This window comes from Bubalus kerabau, chromosome 13 (genome assembly GCF_029407905.1).
Source record: "Bubalus kerabau isolate K-KA32 ecotype Philippines breed swamp buffalo chromosome 13, PCC_UOA_SB_1v2, whole genome shotgun sequence".
Lineage (NCBI taxonomy): Eukaryota > Metazoa > Chordata > Mammalia > Artiodactyla > Bovidae > Bubalus > Bubalus kerabau.
In genome coordinates, this window is record NC_073636.1 from 2,788,658 (window position 1) to 2,803,625 (window position 14,968).

The window sequence follows — 14,968 nt, forward strand, 5'->3', positions numbered from 1 at the left end:
TCAGATGGCTCTCTAACTCGCCTGACAAGTTTACCCGGACACCTACAGCTATGCATACGATTGTTTACAGTCTCCCAGCCTCAAGAGGCACAGGAAGCTTAAGATATTCAAATAGCTTAGAGCCTCTCAGAGAGTTAGAAACTGTCAGAATAAAACTAGTAAAAGATTTCATTGATGAGCCAATGTTTGTTGCCAAGTTTCCACATCCCCTGAATTGTGTCCTTGAATATGTATTAATTAATAGTTGGTATGTAGAAAAAATAAGTAGTGGCCTTGGTGTTAGTAACTTTAGACCCTTAAGGTAATAAATTCTTTCCTTTGTAAACCCATTACACATCCACCCTATAGGAATGTAATCTTATCCTCGGCACCATATGGCATTTACCTTTCCCTGCCTGGCTTACTTCACTTAGTGTGATCATCTCTTAAGTCCATCCATGTTGCTGCAAATGGCCTTATTTCATTCTTTTTTATGGCTGAGTAGAAGTCCATTGTATGAATGTACCACATCGTCTTTATCCATTCCTCTGTCAATGGGCGTTTAGATTGGTTCCATGTCTTGGCTATCCTAAGCAACGTTTCTCTGAGCACAGGGATGCATGTATCTTTTTAAATTTTGGTATGTCATTTTGTAACCCAATATGTCATTTTAATAGGAAATCAATATATAATCAGTTAACGTATTTTACATTCTTCTGTTCATACAAAGTCGTTAAAATATAATACGCGTTTTCAGTTCAGATGAACTGCATCTCAGTTGCTGCATATGTCTGTGGTTACCCTGTTAGTGCATAATTCGTACCCACCCTGCCTGTAAGCTATGAAAGTGTTGGGTTATGATCCGTCTTAGTACCATAAGCAGCTCACCATTGCCCTGGCAAGTGAGTCTTAAAGAGATATTGCTCAAAGTAGAAAGCCTCGAATGTCATTCACTCTCCTGCACGTTGTCTGTCTTCGGGCAGTATTACCTGTGGACAGAGCACCATTATCTTTGCATAAAACATGTGAAGAGGCCTGGGCCTATGCTCTTCCATGGCAGAGATCTGGGTTTGGGAGACTGGGAGCTGGGCATTTTATTTTCCCATTGATCCTGCAAGTAGAAGCTCAGTACAGGGTTGGATGAGAAAGGTCATCATTAGAAATATTGAACTTCAGAGCCCTCAGGGAATATCCAGGTAAGATTATTTGATGAAACTGAGATGAGAAGACTTTACCCTGGACCCAGAATCAAGGGGTGCAGAATTGAGTCCTACAGATACTGAGACCGTCAAGACTCTTTCACCCTCACTCACAAAGTGTGGTCCACTTTCTAGCTGCACACGCCTCAGTGGGAACTCCCTGCACATTAGAATCTCAGGCCCACATAGACCTACAGATCCAGAATCTTCATTACTAACAAGCTCCTCCGCACCCCTCCGCCTGCCCAGTGACTCATATGTGCAATAAAGTTTGAGAAGCTCCCAACTGTGGTTCTGGGTCCAGGTAGGAATGGATGTTCCATATGACATGAGAGCCTTTGCTTCTGTACTTGCATGGCTTGGTTGGTTTTATGCTGCTTTTCCAGATCACCTCACTTTGGGAGAACAGATGTTGCTTTCAATATTGTTCTTTCATTATGGTGCTCAGATCAACACCCATTTGGATGGTTTCTTGAACCCTGCTGATCTAAACAAGCGTTGTTTCTAGTGCACGCTAATGCTATTTGCTACAAAGGTCTTTCTGGTTGCTATTTGCCATAGCAACATTCAATCCCAGAAGTCCATGCTGATCACCCAGAAAGAGACAGACTTGTTAATCAGACAGATATTTAGATGCTTGAAATTTTGCAAAATGACAGTTCTGTAGACCTGTGTCATGTCTTTTGTCAACTTGTCATATTACAAGAAACCCTATGACTCATATGACCTTAAGAATCTGGGATAGGGAACAAGTTGCCTGGCCGCACATCCTGCCTCTTCGTCTTCCCAGTTGAGTGACCGAGACATGCGAGTGGCCTCGCTGAGCCTCACCTGCTTCATCTCAGAATGGAACAGCATTACAGTGCCTGCTTGTAGGATTGCTATGTAGGCTACAGGATGCGTTATGTGGAAAGTGCCTATGCCTTTCTCACCGAAAGCCCCCAGTGTACATTCACTGTTCAGATCACAGAGTCCTAGAATTTCAGAGCTGGAGGTGGAACTGAGACACTGCATTTTTCAGATGTAGAAGAGGAAGCCACAGCAGGCTAGGCCAGAGTCCAGCCTAAAACTCAGCTTTCTGATTTCTTGTGTGATACTGTCAACCCCACCCCGTCCCTGAGCAAGTACAGCCCTGGGAAGGTGGCTTGGATCAGTAAATCGAAATGTCCTTACTTCCATGCTTTGATTGCTGCAGTCTTGTTTTACTTAAGAGCCATGGTCTGAACCCTATAGTCACAAATACGTGATATAAAAGTTTGTGTTCCAGGGCAGAAGTCTATACTTAAAGATAAGATTTGGGGTTTTTTGTGGTCATACCATTTTGACATGAGTACAACTTAGGAGCCCAGGATCACGGGACCATAGAACAGCTCTTAGCTAGCGATATTCTGTTCATGTTATCACAGAAGTCAGTTAAAGCAAACCATCATTTTTAAAAATTACACTTGCAGACCTTAAACACTTTTATGGCAGGCTGAGTTTGGGTTGGAAAAGAATTTCCAGACACAGAGCCTTTCAGAAGGGAGTGAGTCTGTTAAGAACACAGAGCAGAGATAGTGTGGGCAGTGTGAGTGCAGCAGGCCAGACTCCTGACGGACCAGGGAGAGGCGACACTTCCCGTGGGTTAGTAGCCGGTTTTTATAGCCTCAAGACAAAGCAGATTCCTGCTGGAGGCTTGGCTTTAGGTGACTGGTTAGGGCATGATAGGGTGATCATGGGGTGGCATTTTTGCTGAATTTGGTGTCAGGAAGCTGGTTGGTGATGATCAGGGGGCATTTGGGGCCACAGTTACAAAGGGGCTCAGTCAGCTTCAGAGGTGCCCTTGGCTCTGGGCTCCACTTCTGTGGCCTTGGTGCAAGGCCTCACACCTGTGGCCTGGGACAGAACTCTACAAAGACTCTATGCTAACTTGAAACATATAGATTTGGTACAGTTGTTGGCCAATCTTTTAATGTTAGGGCCAAAATCTTTGCATTCAGTGTGGGTCTATTGGTTGTGGTTGATGGATTTTTTGCCAGTGTGTGCTCAGGCTTGTCCGACTCTTTGTGGCCCTATGGACTGTAGCCAAGCAGGCGCCTCTGTCCATGGAATTTTCCAGGCAAGAATACTAGAGTGGGTTGCCATTTCCTACTCCAGGGGATTTTCCTGAACCTGGGATAGAACCTTTGTCTCTTGCATCTCTGAATTGGTAGGCAGATTCTTTACCACTAGCACCACCTGGGAAGCCTTTTTTTTTTTTTTTTTTTTTCCACTTGTACTTCACCCATAATGTATTGTCTGAAATATCCAGTTTGGTTTCTTTAAAACACAACTGAGTCCACTTTAAAGACATTCTTGGAGCAGTTAAAGAACAGAATCCTACAACTGACTAACTTCTTTCCCTAATCTTTTAGTTGTCTCATTTACATAGAACTTGAAAAAAAATTCGTAGCAACTTACCTTTAAAGAAATCTTCCCAAGTATTCACTGAAAGAACCAGCCACCCTCTTTCCTTCCACAAGCGTTTTTTACTGATTGATGTAGTTTTTATTACAAACAGGTATAGAAATAAACATAAATAACTCATGGTACTCATGCAAAATGAGAGCAGAAACTTACAAAATTTGAAAAATAGCTTATTAACTGTGAGGATTAGCCATTCCCTGGGTGGTCAGAATGCTTTGATTGTTTTATGCCATCTGACAAGTCTTGGTCTGCCCAGTGATATAGAAGTTTTAAGAGGCTTTCTAGTACAGACTTTGCTTAGGAGTATTTATTTGAGATTCTTGAGTCTATTCTTAATTCCTGGGCTTGTATGATACTTACAGTCCAATGATTCTGAAAAATTCACTTAACCAAACATTGAATCCAGGCAGATGGGATTCATCAATTCATGTCCTGTCTACGGAAGACCAGCTTTCCCATGTGGTACCTTGCCTGACTCTGTGAAAGTCATCTTACTTTCTTGTTCCTCCACTTCCTAAAAGGGTTCTCTGATATCTTTTCTTATTTCAAGTGAGTGTTTTAAGAGTCAATAACATTTAACATGGAATCTTACTTTACTAGAGTTAAGGTTTCAAATAAATACAAAATATTTTCACAGTACCCGAGACGGTGAAAATGATGGTGCATTTTCTTGTTTAGATGCTGCTGCTACTGCCAAGTCGCCTTCTCCAGATAAAAGATGACACTTGTCTAAAAAAGCTTCCTTATAGCTCATCTTGTCTTTTCTTCAGCCATGCCCTCTGCTTAAAGAGTAAATAAGCTTGCCTGGTCCCTGTACCGGAGAAGGCAATGGCACCCCACTCCGGTACTCTTGCCTGGAAAATCCCATGGACGAAGGAGCCTGGTGGGCTGCAGTCCATGGGGTCACGAAGAGTCAGACACGACTGAGCGACTTCACTTTCACTTTTCACTTTAATGCATTGGAGAAGGAAATGGCAACCCACTCCAGTGTTCTTGCCTAGAGAATCCCGGGGACGGGGGAGCCTGGTGAGCTGCCATCTGTGGGGTCACACAGGGTCGGACATGACCGAAGCAACTTAGCAGCAGCAGCAGCAGTCCCTCTACCTCTTTAACAAGATTCGAGCTCAATTTTATAGAGCTTTCTCCCCAGTGGAATAAATGTCTGATAGGATCCTAAACGTAAGGCCACATCAGACCTTCCAGCCACATCCTTCCGGTTGCTGAGGCCACGGACGCTGTCCTCGTGTGTCCTGATCGGTCTGTTAACAAACACTGTGTGTCTAGAATCTAGCTGATTCTACCATCACCATCACTGCAGTGCTCTCCAACTCAATACCATTTCTCCCCTAATTCTCTGCCTTGACCTTACCTGTTGTAGTCTGTTCCCAGAATAGCAGTTGGAAGGATGTTTCTAGGAAGTAATTCAGATCCCATCACTGATGTTTAGAACCCTCCAAGGCTTACAGGGCCTTAAAGAGTCCCTTCTCACCTCCCTTCCTCTGGCTGCCACCACCCACCTCCCTATTTCCTTCCAGCCTCGGGAACTTCGCCTGTGCATACGATTCCTTTTGCCTGGAACACATGATTCCCCAGTTATGCAGCGCTTCCTCCCTCACATTTATCCGGTCTCTGCTGGAACCTCACCTTAGCTGCCTGCCGCATCTCCCCTCAGCACATGCTAACTCCTTGTCCTGCTTTATTTTCCTTCGTAGCACTTACCACTACTTACACGCCATACATTCACTTATTGCCTCCCCATTCCCTGCTACATCCCCAGCATCTAGAACCTTCAGCGCCTGACATGTAATCAGTCTCAGTACATACATTTTGTTGTTTTGTATATATAAAGTGTTTTTACATGGGCCACCTTTAAACTCTAGTCAATTTGTTTCCATATTGCTTCAGTTTTATGTTTTGGTTTTTTGCCCACGGGACACGTGGGATCTGAGCTCCCCAACCAGGGACTGAACCTGCTCCCAAGGAAAGTCCCTTTATGTATATAAATATAATTTCCAGAATAACAAAGAAACACGTAACAGTGGCAGCCTGGGAGTGGAATCAGACGGAGAGTGAAAGATGTTTGTTCTCTTCTCGCTTGTCTTTTTTTGTATGATTTATTTTTTCTTTTTCATTATTAAACTTAATTTGTATTGGACTATAGCTGCTTTACAATGTTGTGTTAGTTCCTGCTGTTCAGCACAGTGAATCAGTTGTGTGCACACATACATCCCCTCTTTCTTGGATTTCCTCCCCATCTAGGTCACCGCAGAGCACTGAGCAGAGCTCTCTGAGCTGCACAGCGGGTTCTCATTGGTTGTCTATTTTATGCATAATATCCATAGTGTATATGTGTCAGTCTCTGTCTCCCAGTTCATCATACCCTCTTTCCCCCTCAGTGTCCATACATTTGCCCTCATTTTATTGAGGTTTATGGTCTGAATCCATAAACTCTAACCTAGGTGATAACCTTAAAGTTTTTTACAGTTTAGCTATAATAAAAGCTAGGAGAATGATGTTTGGATAAGAAAACCAAGAGAACGTGATTCAATCATAATCCAAAATGTCTGGGATTCCATGGCATTATTTTTAAAGTCACTTTTCAGGATGTAAGGGGGCTGTTGCTGAGGATCCATGACAAGCCTGGAGGCTGTAACCCCAGTGTCTTGACCTCTTTCCAACTGAGATCATTATTTTCTGCTTCCCTAAATCCTTCCTGTCATTCCAGTTAGAAAACTCTGCTTTCATTTCCTCTCCTTAAAGGTCTTCTGTTAAAAGGAATTGCTAGCAAATTGCTGGTACTTTTTCCTCAAATCTGGTATGCCTTTAGGTAATAGGTGTGTCTGATTGGTCACATAACCTAAAACATCTATAAGTAAAAACAATTGCATGGAGGAGATAGTTCCCATTTTTTTTCTAAACTGTATGTAATAGAGCTTTTTTTCTGAATCCTCCTCATCTCTCTGCCACTATTTTACCATAAACCCTATTGTGCTGTGCACTTAGTTGCTCAGTTGTGTCCAACTCTTTGCGACCCTGGGGACTGTAGCCCACCAGGCTCTTCTACGCATAGGGATTCTCCAGGCGAGAATATTGGAGTGGGTAGCCATTCACTCCTCCAGGGGATCTTCCCAACCCAGGGATCGAACCCAGGTCTCCCCTATTGCAGGCGGATTCTTTACTGTCTGAGCCACCAGGGAAGCCCATAAACCCTACAAAAAATGCCAAATATTGTAAGAAACTTCTTTAGTTAGAAGAGAAATTTGGTTTTTCTGATGTATTTTTTCTCTCTTAGGATACAGCTAGCGGGGGAAGATTTTGTCCCTGGCGTGTTGCAGGGAGTTCAGATGTCTTTCATTTAGTTCCAGCTGCTGCTACAGAGCAAACTGCAAGCACAGCCACTGTTCATAAGACTGAAAGGCAACCCTCTTTGAAAATCTCCACAAATAAATATGTTATTTTATACCAAGTTGAATTTTATTTTGATTACAAAAATAAGCTGTTATTATGAAGTTCAAAATGCACAGATTTGGATTTGAGTTTAGACAACTTCCAGACTGCTCATCATACTTTCTGTAGGTTGTAAATATTTGGCAAACTCCATAAATTATGCTTTGTAACCAAGTCATCAAATAAGCCCATGATTGAATACTGTAGAAAGTAAATTACAAAAATGTTGTGTCTTCTTCTTGTAGACAAAAAAGATAAGGTCAGATAGTTTATTACAGGTAATAAAATCTTATTTTGGCCAGTTGGATTGAATGTCAGAATCACTCTGCTGAATTGAAATTATGTTGCGTGGAAGAATCACTGCAAAAGTTCTTGGAGAAGGGATTTATTCTTTGTTTTGTTAAGGAAGAAAAATCAAGTTCACATTTAGTCAGTGCTGGCTAATGGCTTTGCTCACACTCTGCAGAGCTCCCCTGAGATTTCCAGGTGGTGCTAGCGGTAAAGGGCCCACATGCCAAGGCAGAAGACAAAAGAGACTCTTGAGTTTGATCCCTGGGTCGGGAAGGTCTCCTGGAGGAGGGCGTGGCAACCCACTCCATTATTCTTGCCTGGAGAATGCCGTGGGCAGAGGAGCCTGGCGGACTGCAGTCCATAGGGTCGAATTGCAAAGGGTCACAAACACCACTGAAGCGACTTAGCACTCATGCAGAGCTCCCCTCCTTTCACCTAGGTCCTCGACCCATAGGCAAGCACTGACCTACTCAAAGGGATCTAACCAGAAGCCTCACCTGGAACTTCCTTAAAAATGCAAATTCTTGGGTCCTATGCCAGCCTAATAAATCTGAAATTCTCAGAATGGAGCTCAGCTATCTGTTTTTGTTTCTTTTTTTGTTAATTGAAGTATAACTGATTAATATAACAGTTATATTAATATGCAATGTTATAAACGATTCAGAGAAGGCAATGGCACCCCACTCCAATACTCTTGCCTGGAAAACCCTATGGATGGAGGAGCCTGGTAGGCTGCAGTCCATGGGATCGCTGAGGGTCAGACAAGACTGAGCGACTTCACTTTCACTTTTCACTTTCATGCATTGGAGAAGGAAATGGCAACCTACTCCAGTGTTCTTATCTGGAGAATCCCAGGGATGGGAGAGCCTGCTGGGCTGCCGTCTATGGGGTCACACAGAGTCGGACACGACTGAAGCGACTTAGCAGTATAAACAATTAAGATAAACAATGGTACATTAATTTGAGGGCACATCATCGTGATTCAGTATTTTTACAGTAATATTTTAACTAGCCTCCCAGGTGATTCTGATGCTGGATGAAGTTTGAGTCCCCATTTGCTTAGCATACAAATGGACTTAGTCCAAATATTTAAGCCACTTTGAACCCAAACAAGTTTTTATCAAATTAATTGACTGCAGCAGGCAGGTGAATCTATGGACCTACTGATTCCTGTGGCCTTACCAGAAATTGTTAGAATTCACCAATACAAAAAGCATGATTAAAATGAATTTATTTCTGTGACCCTAGGTGGGAAAAAGCTATTTCTTGAAGTGTAGTTTTAATTGTGTTAGCTATCCAGTGGTTCTCAAAGTGTGGTCCCTGACCAGCAGCTTCAGCGGTACCTGGGAACTTAATCCAAGGTGTGAGATCTTAGGCTCTGCCCTAGTGCTCAAGTTGAGGAGCTCAAGGTTAGAGATGCTGCCCTGCAGAAAAGCTCTGTAAGGAGTTTCTCCTGCTTCTCTTGCAGAGCAGCCTTGAGGAACTTGCATTTACTGGTTTGCTGCCTAGGCTCACCTGAGCCGATGCCTGCTGAATGCTAAAGGAGCTCAGTTGTAAATCTGCATTTCCTATCCATCGTCCAAGCCCCAATATACTAATTGATTTAAGTTCTTCACCACATTGTCTCATGGTTTTCTGAGGCTCAAGTTTGGGATGGGGTGCAGGTATGTGAGTGTGTGTGTGTTTCGTGTTTCCAAGAGTGAATGTTGGAATGCTCTTGTTTTATTTTTTCTTTAAACCATCCCGAATTCATGGGAAGCAAATCAGCGAGGGGCAGTAAAAAGTTTTCTTAAGAACAAGCTGTGAATTGGAGCAAATGGGTAGATGCGTATTTGTGAGCTTTAAGTGTCCCCATCTCACCTCGGTGTTTTCTTCTTGCCAAAAAGAAAGTGGGGCTCATTTGCTTAATAGCTGGGTTGAATGTGGAGACCATGAAATTCTGAGCCTTGGGAGGGTCGTATGCATCAGTGCGTGTGGAGTGGGTAACACTTGCCCTGGGGGCCTCCATGGCCGCCTGTCATCTTTGCCCTCCCTTCCTCCAGCAGTTCTCATGCTCCTCTTGCCAGACTGTCTGTCCCAGGATCCAGACTTAGTGTCTGACCCATGGTGGTGCTCTCTGCACTCTGAAATTGTTTCTTTATCTCTGTATTATCAAAAATCAGTTCCTTTAGACCAGAAGTTGTTGACCCAGATGCCTACGGGAGCCAGGGAGATGATGTGAGTAATGGAAAGGTGCTGCGAGACAGACAGGGATGGAATAGAATGTAGCGAAGTGAGGGGTACATACCCCATCTGGGGGCACTTACCTCTTGCCAGTTTTCCAACCATCAGAACATGGCCCAGAGGTTGCTAGATGGTTGGTGGTGGTGTTTTTTCCATGAGATACTGGACATCTGGATTTTTCACATGAAGTTTCCTGATGTTAAAATGTTGACAAATATATTCATTTTTGTTAGCACTGTGTGTGTCAAACAGCAAACTTGTCTGTGGATCATTTGGAACCTCAGCTCGAGACAACAGGCAGCATGCAGCATGGATGAACTTGCACTAAAGTGAATGCTAATGTTTGCATAATATGTTTACCTCACTGACATTTTAAGTGAAGATGCCCTCTGTGTTTTTTTTCCTTCCTTCATTCAGCTGTTCATCCTAGAATTATTTTTTGATGAATTATAAATGTGGGCAAATCATTTCTTCTACATGGGCTTTCTTATCCTTATTTTTAAAAGAAGAGAGTTATAGTGAATGACCCTTGAAGTTACTTTCCCCTATAAAGACATGGAATTTCTTTACAAAACAAAAACATGTACTAGATGCCAAAGAGGGTACTGATTAGTTGCTTGGATCCCTGTGTCTAAACTGAAGATTCTTTGGATGTAACAGAAGGTCATCGCTTGAGTTGTAGGAAGGACGCAACATGATCTTGACCTTCTAAAAAGATGATTATTTTAGTTGCTCAGTCCTGTCTGACTCCTTGCGACCCCATGGACTGTAGCCCGCTAGGCTCCTCTGTCCATGGGATTTTCCAGGCAAGAATACTGTAGTGCATTACTATTTCCTCCTTCAGGGGATCTTCTCAACCTAGGGATCGAACCTGAGTCTTTTATGTCTCCTGCCTTGGCAGGGAAGGTAATACGGTAATAACAGGGCTCAGAGCACTGCCAGAGAAGGCGTTGGCACCCCACTCCAGTACTCTTGCCTGGAAAATCCCATGGACGGAGGAGCCTGGTGGGCTGCAGTCCATGGGGTCACTAAAAGTCAGACACGACTGAGCAACTTTACTTTCACTTTTCACTTTCATGCATTGGAGAAGGAAATGGCAACCCACTCCAGTGTTCTTGCCTGGAGAATCCCAGGGATGGAGGAGCCTGGTGGGCTGCCATCTATGGGGTCACACAGAGTCGGACACGACTGAAGTGACTTAGCAGCAGTAGCAGAGCACTGCTTCTCAAAGTGTGATCTGGACCAGCAGGGTCATCATCACCTGGGAACTTAGAAATGTAGGGTCTCAGGCTTATCCTCAGACCTGCTGAATCAAAGTCTGCATTTGCACAAGATCTCTAGGTACTTCCTTTACACATTAAAGTTTGAGAAGTACAGTTGTACCTCAATATCCACAGGGAAATGGATCTAGGAACTCCCCACCCCCCGACCCCTGAATATACCAAAATCCACAGGCGCTCAAGTCCCTTGTATAAAATGGCATCATACAGTTGGCCCTCAAGTCTATGGGTTCCACATCAGGAGACTCGGAGGACCAGCTCTGCGGAGGTAGGATACAAGGAAATAAGTCATTCTTGCCTTCAGCAGTTACACAAGGAGGAAGACCTGAGAAACGTTTGAAATCAAGAGACTGTTCCAGGTGAAATTGGAGGAGATTTTAAATCTTATTAACTGAGAGCATGCTGCTAAGATCATCAGAAATTGAGGGCCTAGTTACTTTGGGGCAAGAGAGGAAGAGACAGTGAATTTAGAATATGTTGTCTGAGGGATGTGAGTGTCCCGGACTTGCTGTGGTCACACGGTGTGAAGGAGCTCACTGGCTGCTCATCTGCTGGCTGACCCTGACCTCTTGTCTCTGTGTTCCCCACCTCTACACCCCTTAACTTTCCAAAGGTGACTATCTTTATTTTTTTGAAACACCACTCCCCCACCCCCCCCCCCCACAGTTTCTTAAGTCATCAAATGTGGGGTTTTAGTGTTATTTTTCTTAGTAAAACTCCTTACCAAAACGCATGTGCAAGAACCCAGCACTGGAGCTGGAAGAGGTTTCACTGTGGTTCTCAGGCGCCTTGTCACTTTCATCAAGAAGGTTTCCTTGGGGTCAGAGGGGGAGCAAAGTGAGAAAGAAGCCTCCGGTGAGGCCTGTCACAAGTGAATGCAAGTGAAATTCACAAGAAATTAACTGTTTTAAGTGAACATTTTAGTGCCATTTAGTACATCACCTGGAGGAGGAAATGGCAACCCACTCCAGTCTTCTTGCCTGGAGAACCCCATGGACAGAGGAGCCTGGCGGGCTGTTGTCCATGGAGTCACAAAGAGTTGGACGCGACTCCGTGACTGAGCACAGTGTATCAGTGCTGTGCAACCACGACCTCATCTAGTTCTACAGCAGCATACCCCTCAAAGAAAGACCCGTGTCCACTTAAGGAGTGCCTCCCTTCCCCCTATTTACAACCCCCATACTCACTCTGCTGCTGCTGCTGCTGCTGCTGCTAAGTCGATTCAGTCGTGTCCGACTCTGTGTGACCCCATAGACGGCAGCCCACCAGGCTCCCCCATCCCTGGGATTCTCCAGGCAAGAGCACTGGAGTGGGTTGCCATTTCCTTCTCCAATGCATGAAAGTGAAAAGTGAAAGTGAAGTCGCTCAGTCGTGTCTGACTCTTATTAATGTGTCTTTTTAATGTGCACACTTTTCTTTTATACTAAGTTGGGCTCATGCAAGTAGAGTTTAATGTGAAAGTGAAAGTGTTAGTCGCTCTGTTGTGTCTAACTCTTTGCAACCCCATGGACTTTGCAACCCCACCAGGCTCCTCTGTCTATGGCATTTTCCAGGCAAGAATACTAGAGTGGGTAGCTATTCCCTTCTCCAGGAGATCTTCCTGACCCAGTGACTGAACCCAGGTCTCCCGCATTACAAGGCAATTCTTTACTGTCTGAGCCACCAGGAAAGCAGTTTAACATAGTACTATATTTTATCATTAACAGTTTTATCATGTGTATTTTCTTGGCCTTTAAAATGTTTTCTTGGGCTTCAATGTAACTGTAAGTCCCCATGACCTTTAAGGTGGGTTTTCTAGGTTGTTGCCTCTCTAGATTCTCTGGAAACCTCTCAGCCTCTTCTGTTCCAAATGCTGTGATCTTCACAGGGGACATGTTTTCTCTGCTGAGCTTTCATGAATGCGAAGGTTTCCTGAGAAAAGACTCAGCCCTGGGCCCAGCCCGCAGTCACTCGGGTTGCCCTAATTGCAAGTGTTATCAAATGACTCTGCCAAGGGAATGCAAAATGAATTACTCTAATTGTACCAGAAGTTTGAATTTCACCTTTTGGCCCCTGGGACAGAAAAATGTCACTAGCTGTAAATTGCTTCTCCATTTACCACATAGCTCCAGTTTTTACTGCTAGCAAAAAAAAAATGTTGGGAACATAATGTGTGTGTAACATGGGCCTACATGTGTTTGTGTGTTTTCTTATCTTTGGGGTATAATTGGAAGATGGGACACTTGAGGAGGTGGGTTGGCAATGCCTGAGATGAGACTCTCTTGCCTCTAAGGAAATAATTTAATAATCATAATAGTGCAGTCCATGGGCAGATCCAGCCCTCTGCTCTGACTTTTTAAAATGTTTATTTTGTTTATTTGCCTGTAGCGGGTCTTAGCTGCAGCACACAGGATCTTCAGTCTTCATGGCAGCATGCAGGGTCTTTGGGTGCAATTTGTGAACTCTTGGTTGCAGTATGCGGGATCTAGTCCTCTGACCAGGGATCAAATCTGGGCCTCCTGTATTGGGAGTGTGGCGTCTTAGCCACTGGACCACAGGGAATTCCCCCTCAGCCTGATTTTTGTATAGCTAGTGAGCTAAAAATGGCTTTTAAATTTTGAAAAGATTATTAAAACAAAATGTAAAAACTGTACAACAGAGAGCCATATGTGGCCCCTAGTTCCTGAAGTATTTATTGCCTGGCTCTTTATAGATAAAGTTCACTGGCCCCTAATAATTATAAGAAGAACAGCAGCAGTGAAGTTTTTATTTTATATTGGATGCTAGATACTGTTCAGAGTGCTTGGCAGGCCTTATCTCCTTTAATTCTCAAAACAGTCCTGTGAGATGGATTATTCTCATTTGCAGAGGAAGAAATAGGCCCAGAGAGTTGAGTAGCTTGCCCAAGTTCACACAGACAGTAAGTGGCGAGCTGGTGTCTTGAACCCAGGCACTGGGCCCTGGGTCCTGGGTCCACTCCAGGTCCTGTGTTCTGCACACCCTCTGCTGCAGCTCCCAATTGGAGACTAGTCTCTTCCACTTGTAGCACAGTATGGTGTTGCTGTACTTTTCAGGTAACCATTTAATGTCACTCTTTCTGGGACGTGTGGTCATAGGGCAGTGCTCCCGAAATCGGAGGCCTGCACAGTGTTTTCTGCAAAAAAAGTCCATGTGCAAAGAAGGTTCTTTGGTCAAATGAGCATGAGGAAGCCTTGTTTAGCAGAATTTCTTTACTATAGCTATCTCATAAGCAGTGATACATTCTCATACCAGTCTCAGCCAGGAGGAGGGACATTCAGTTTTTTTTCCCCAAATGGGTATGCATTCATTCATTCATTCCTATTGAAGAGACACAATATCTTTCAGAACTACTGTTTTGCAGAGAAAAAAGTCAGCAAATGATGTCATAGAGGCATTGCTCAGCCCAATATTTTCCCAGATGTGTCAGAACAATATAATGCAGACAGTCATTCATCTTTACCATTAACATCCTTTTTATTGTCCTTGTTTTCCTGCTGCCATGTCTCATCCTTCCCTCCCCAATTTTTAGGGGATAGAGCAGAGGAAGTGTGGGATTTTTTTCCATAAATGAAAGGAAATTAGATAATGAAACTCAAACCCTTTGATTTAATTCTTTTTAGTACTTTTTATCTTGAAAGTCCTGTTTGGTTTGTGGGATTACCTGTACATTTGATCAGCCTGGACTGATCGGTGATGTTGCCTGGAAGTATAGACAGACAGAGGCTCCGTGACTGATGATACTTATTCAGACCCTCAGCAGGTAGCATTTGTCTGCCTGTCAAGTAGTGTTCATTTTGTCATGGCTTAACTTGCTAGTGTTGTCAACTGACATGTGTCAGGAGAAAAAGTGACCTCAGAGATCTTAAATACAGGCATCAGCCACAGAAACAATTTCATGAACACCTTTTAAATCATCAGCTCTACTCCCATCCCTCACCACCAGGATTCTGCAAATCTGACAGTTGAGACCAAAAATGCACTCTTACAAAACCGGTAATTTCTGACCAGCATAAAATGATGCTTTGTATTCTCTTAAAATCTTATAATTCTTCAATTATTTCAGAGTTCTCCATATGAATATACAATGCTGTTATGTAAAATAAA

The 14,968-nt window shown here is 43.6% G+C and overlaps 1 protein-coding gene across 11 annotated transcripts in view; it reads left to right on the forward strand.

The window, feature by feature from the left end:
* PLCB4 (phospholipase C beta 4) overlaps positions 1 to 14,968 on the forward strand; it is a 473,260-nt gene that overhangs the window by 324,308 nt on the left and 133,984 nt on the right. The gene's annotated exons all lie outside the window — the stretch shown is intronic.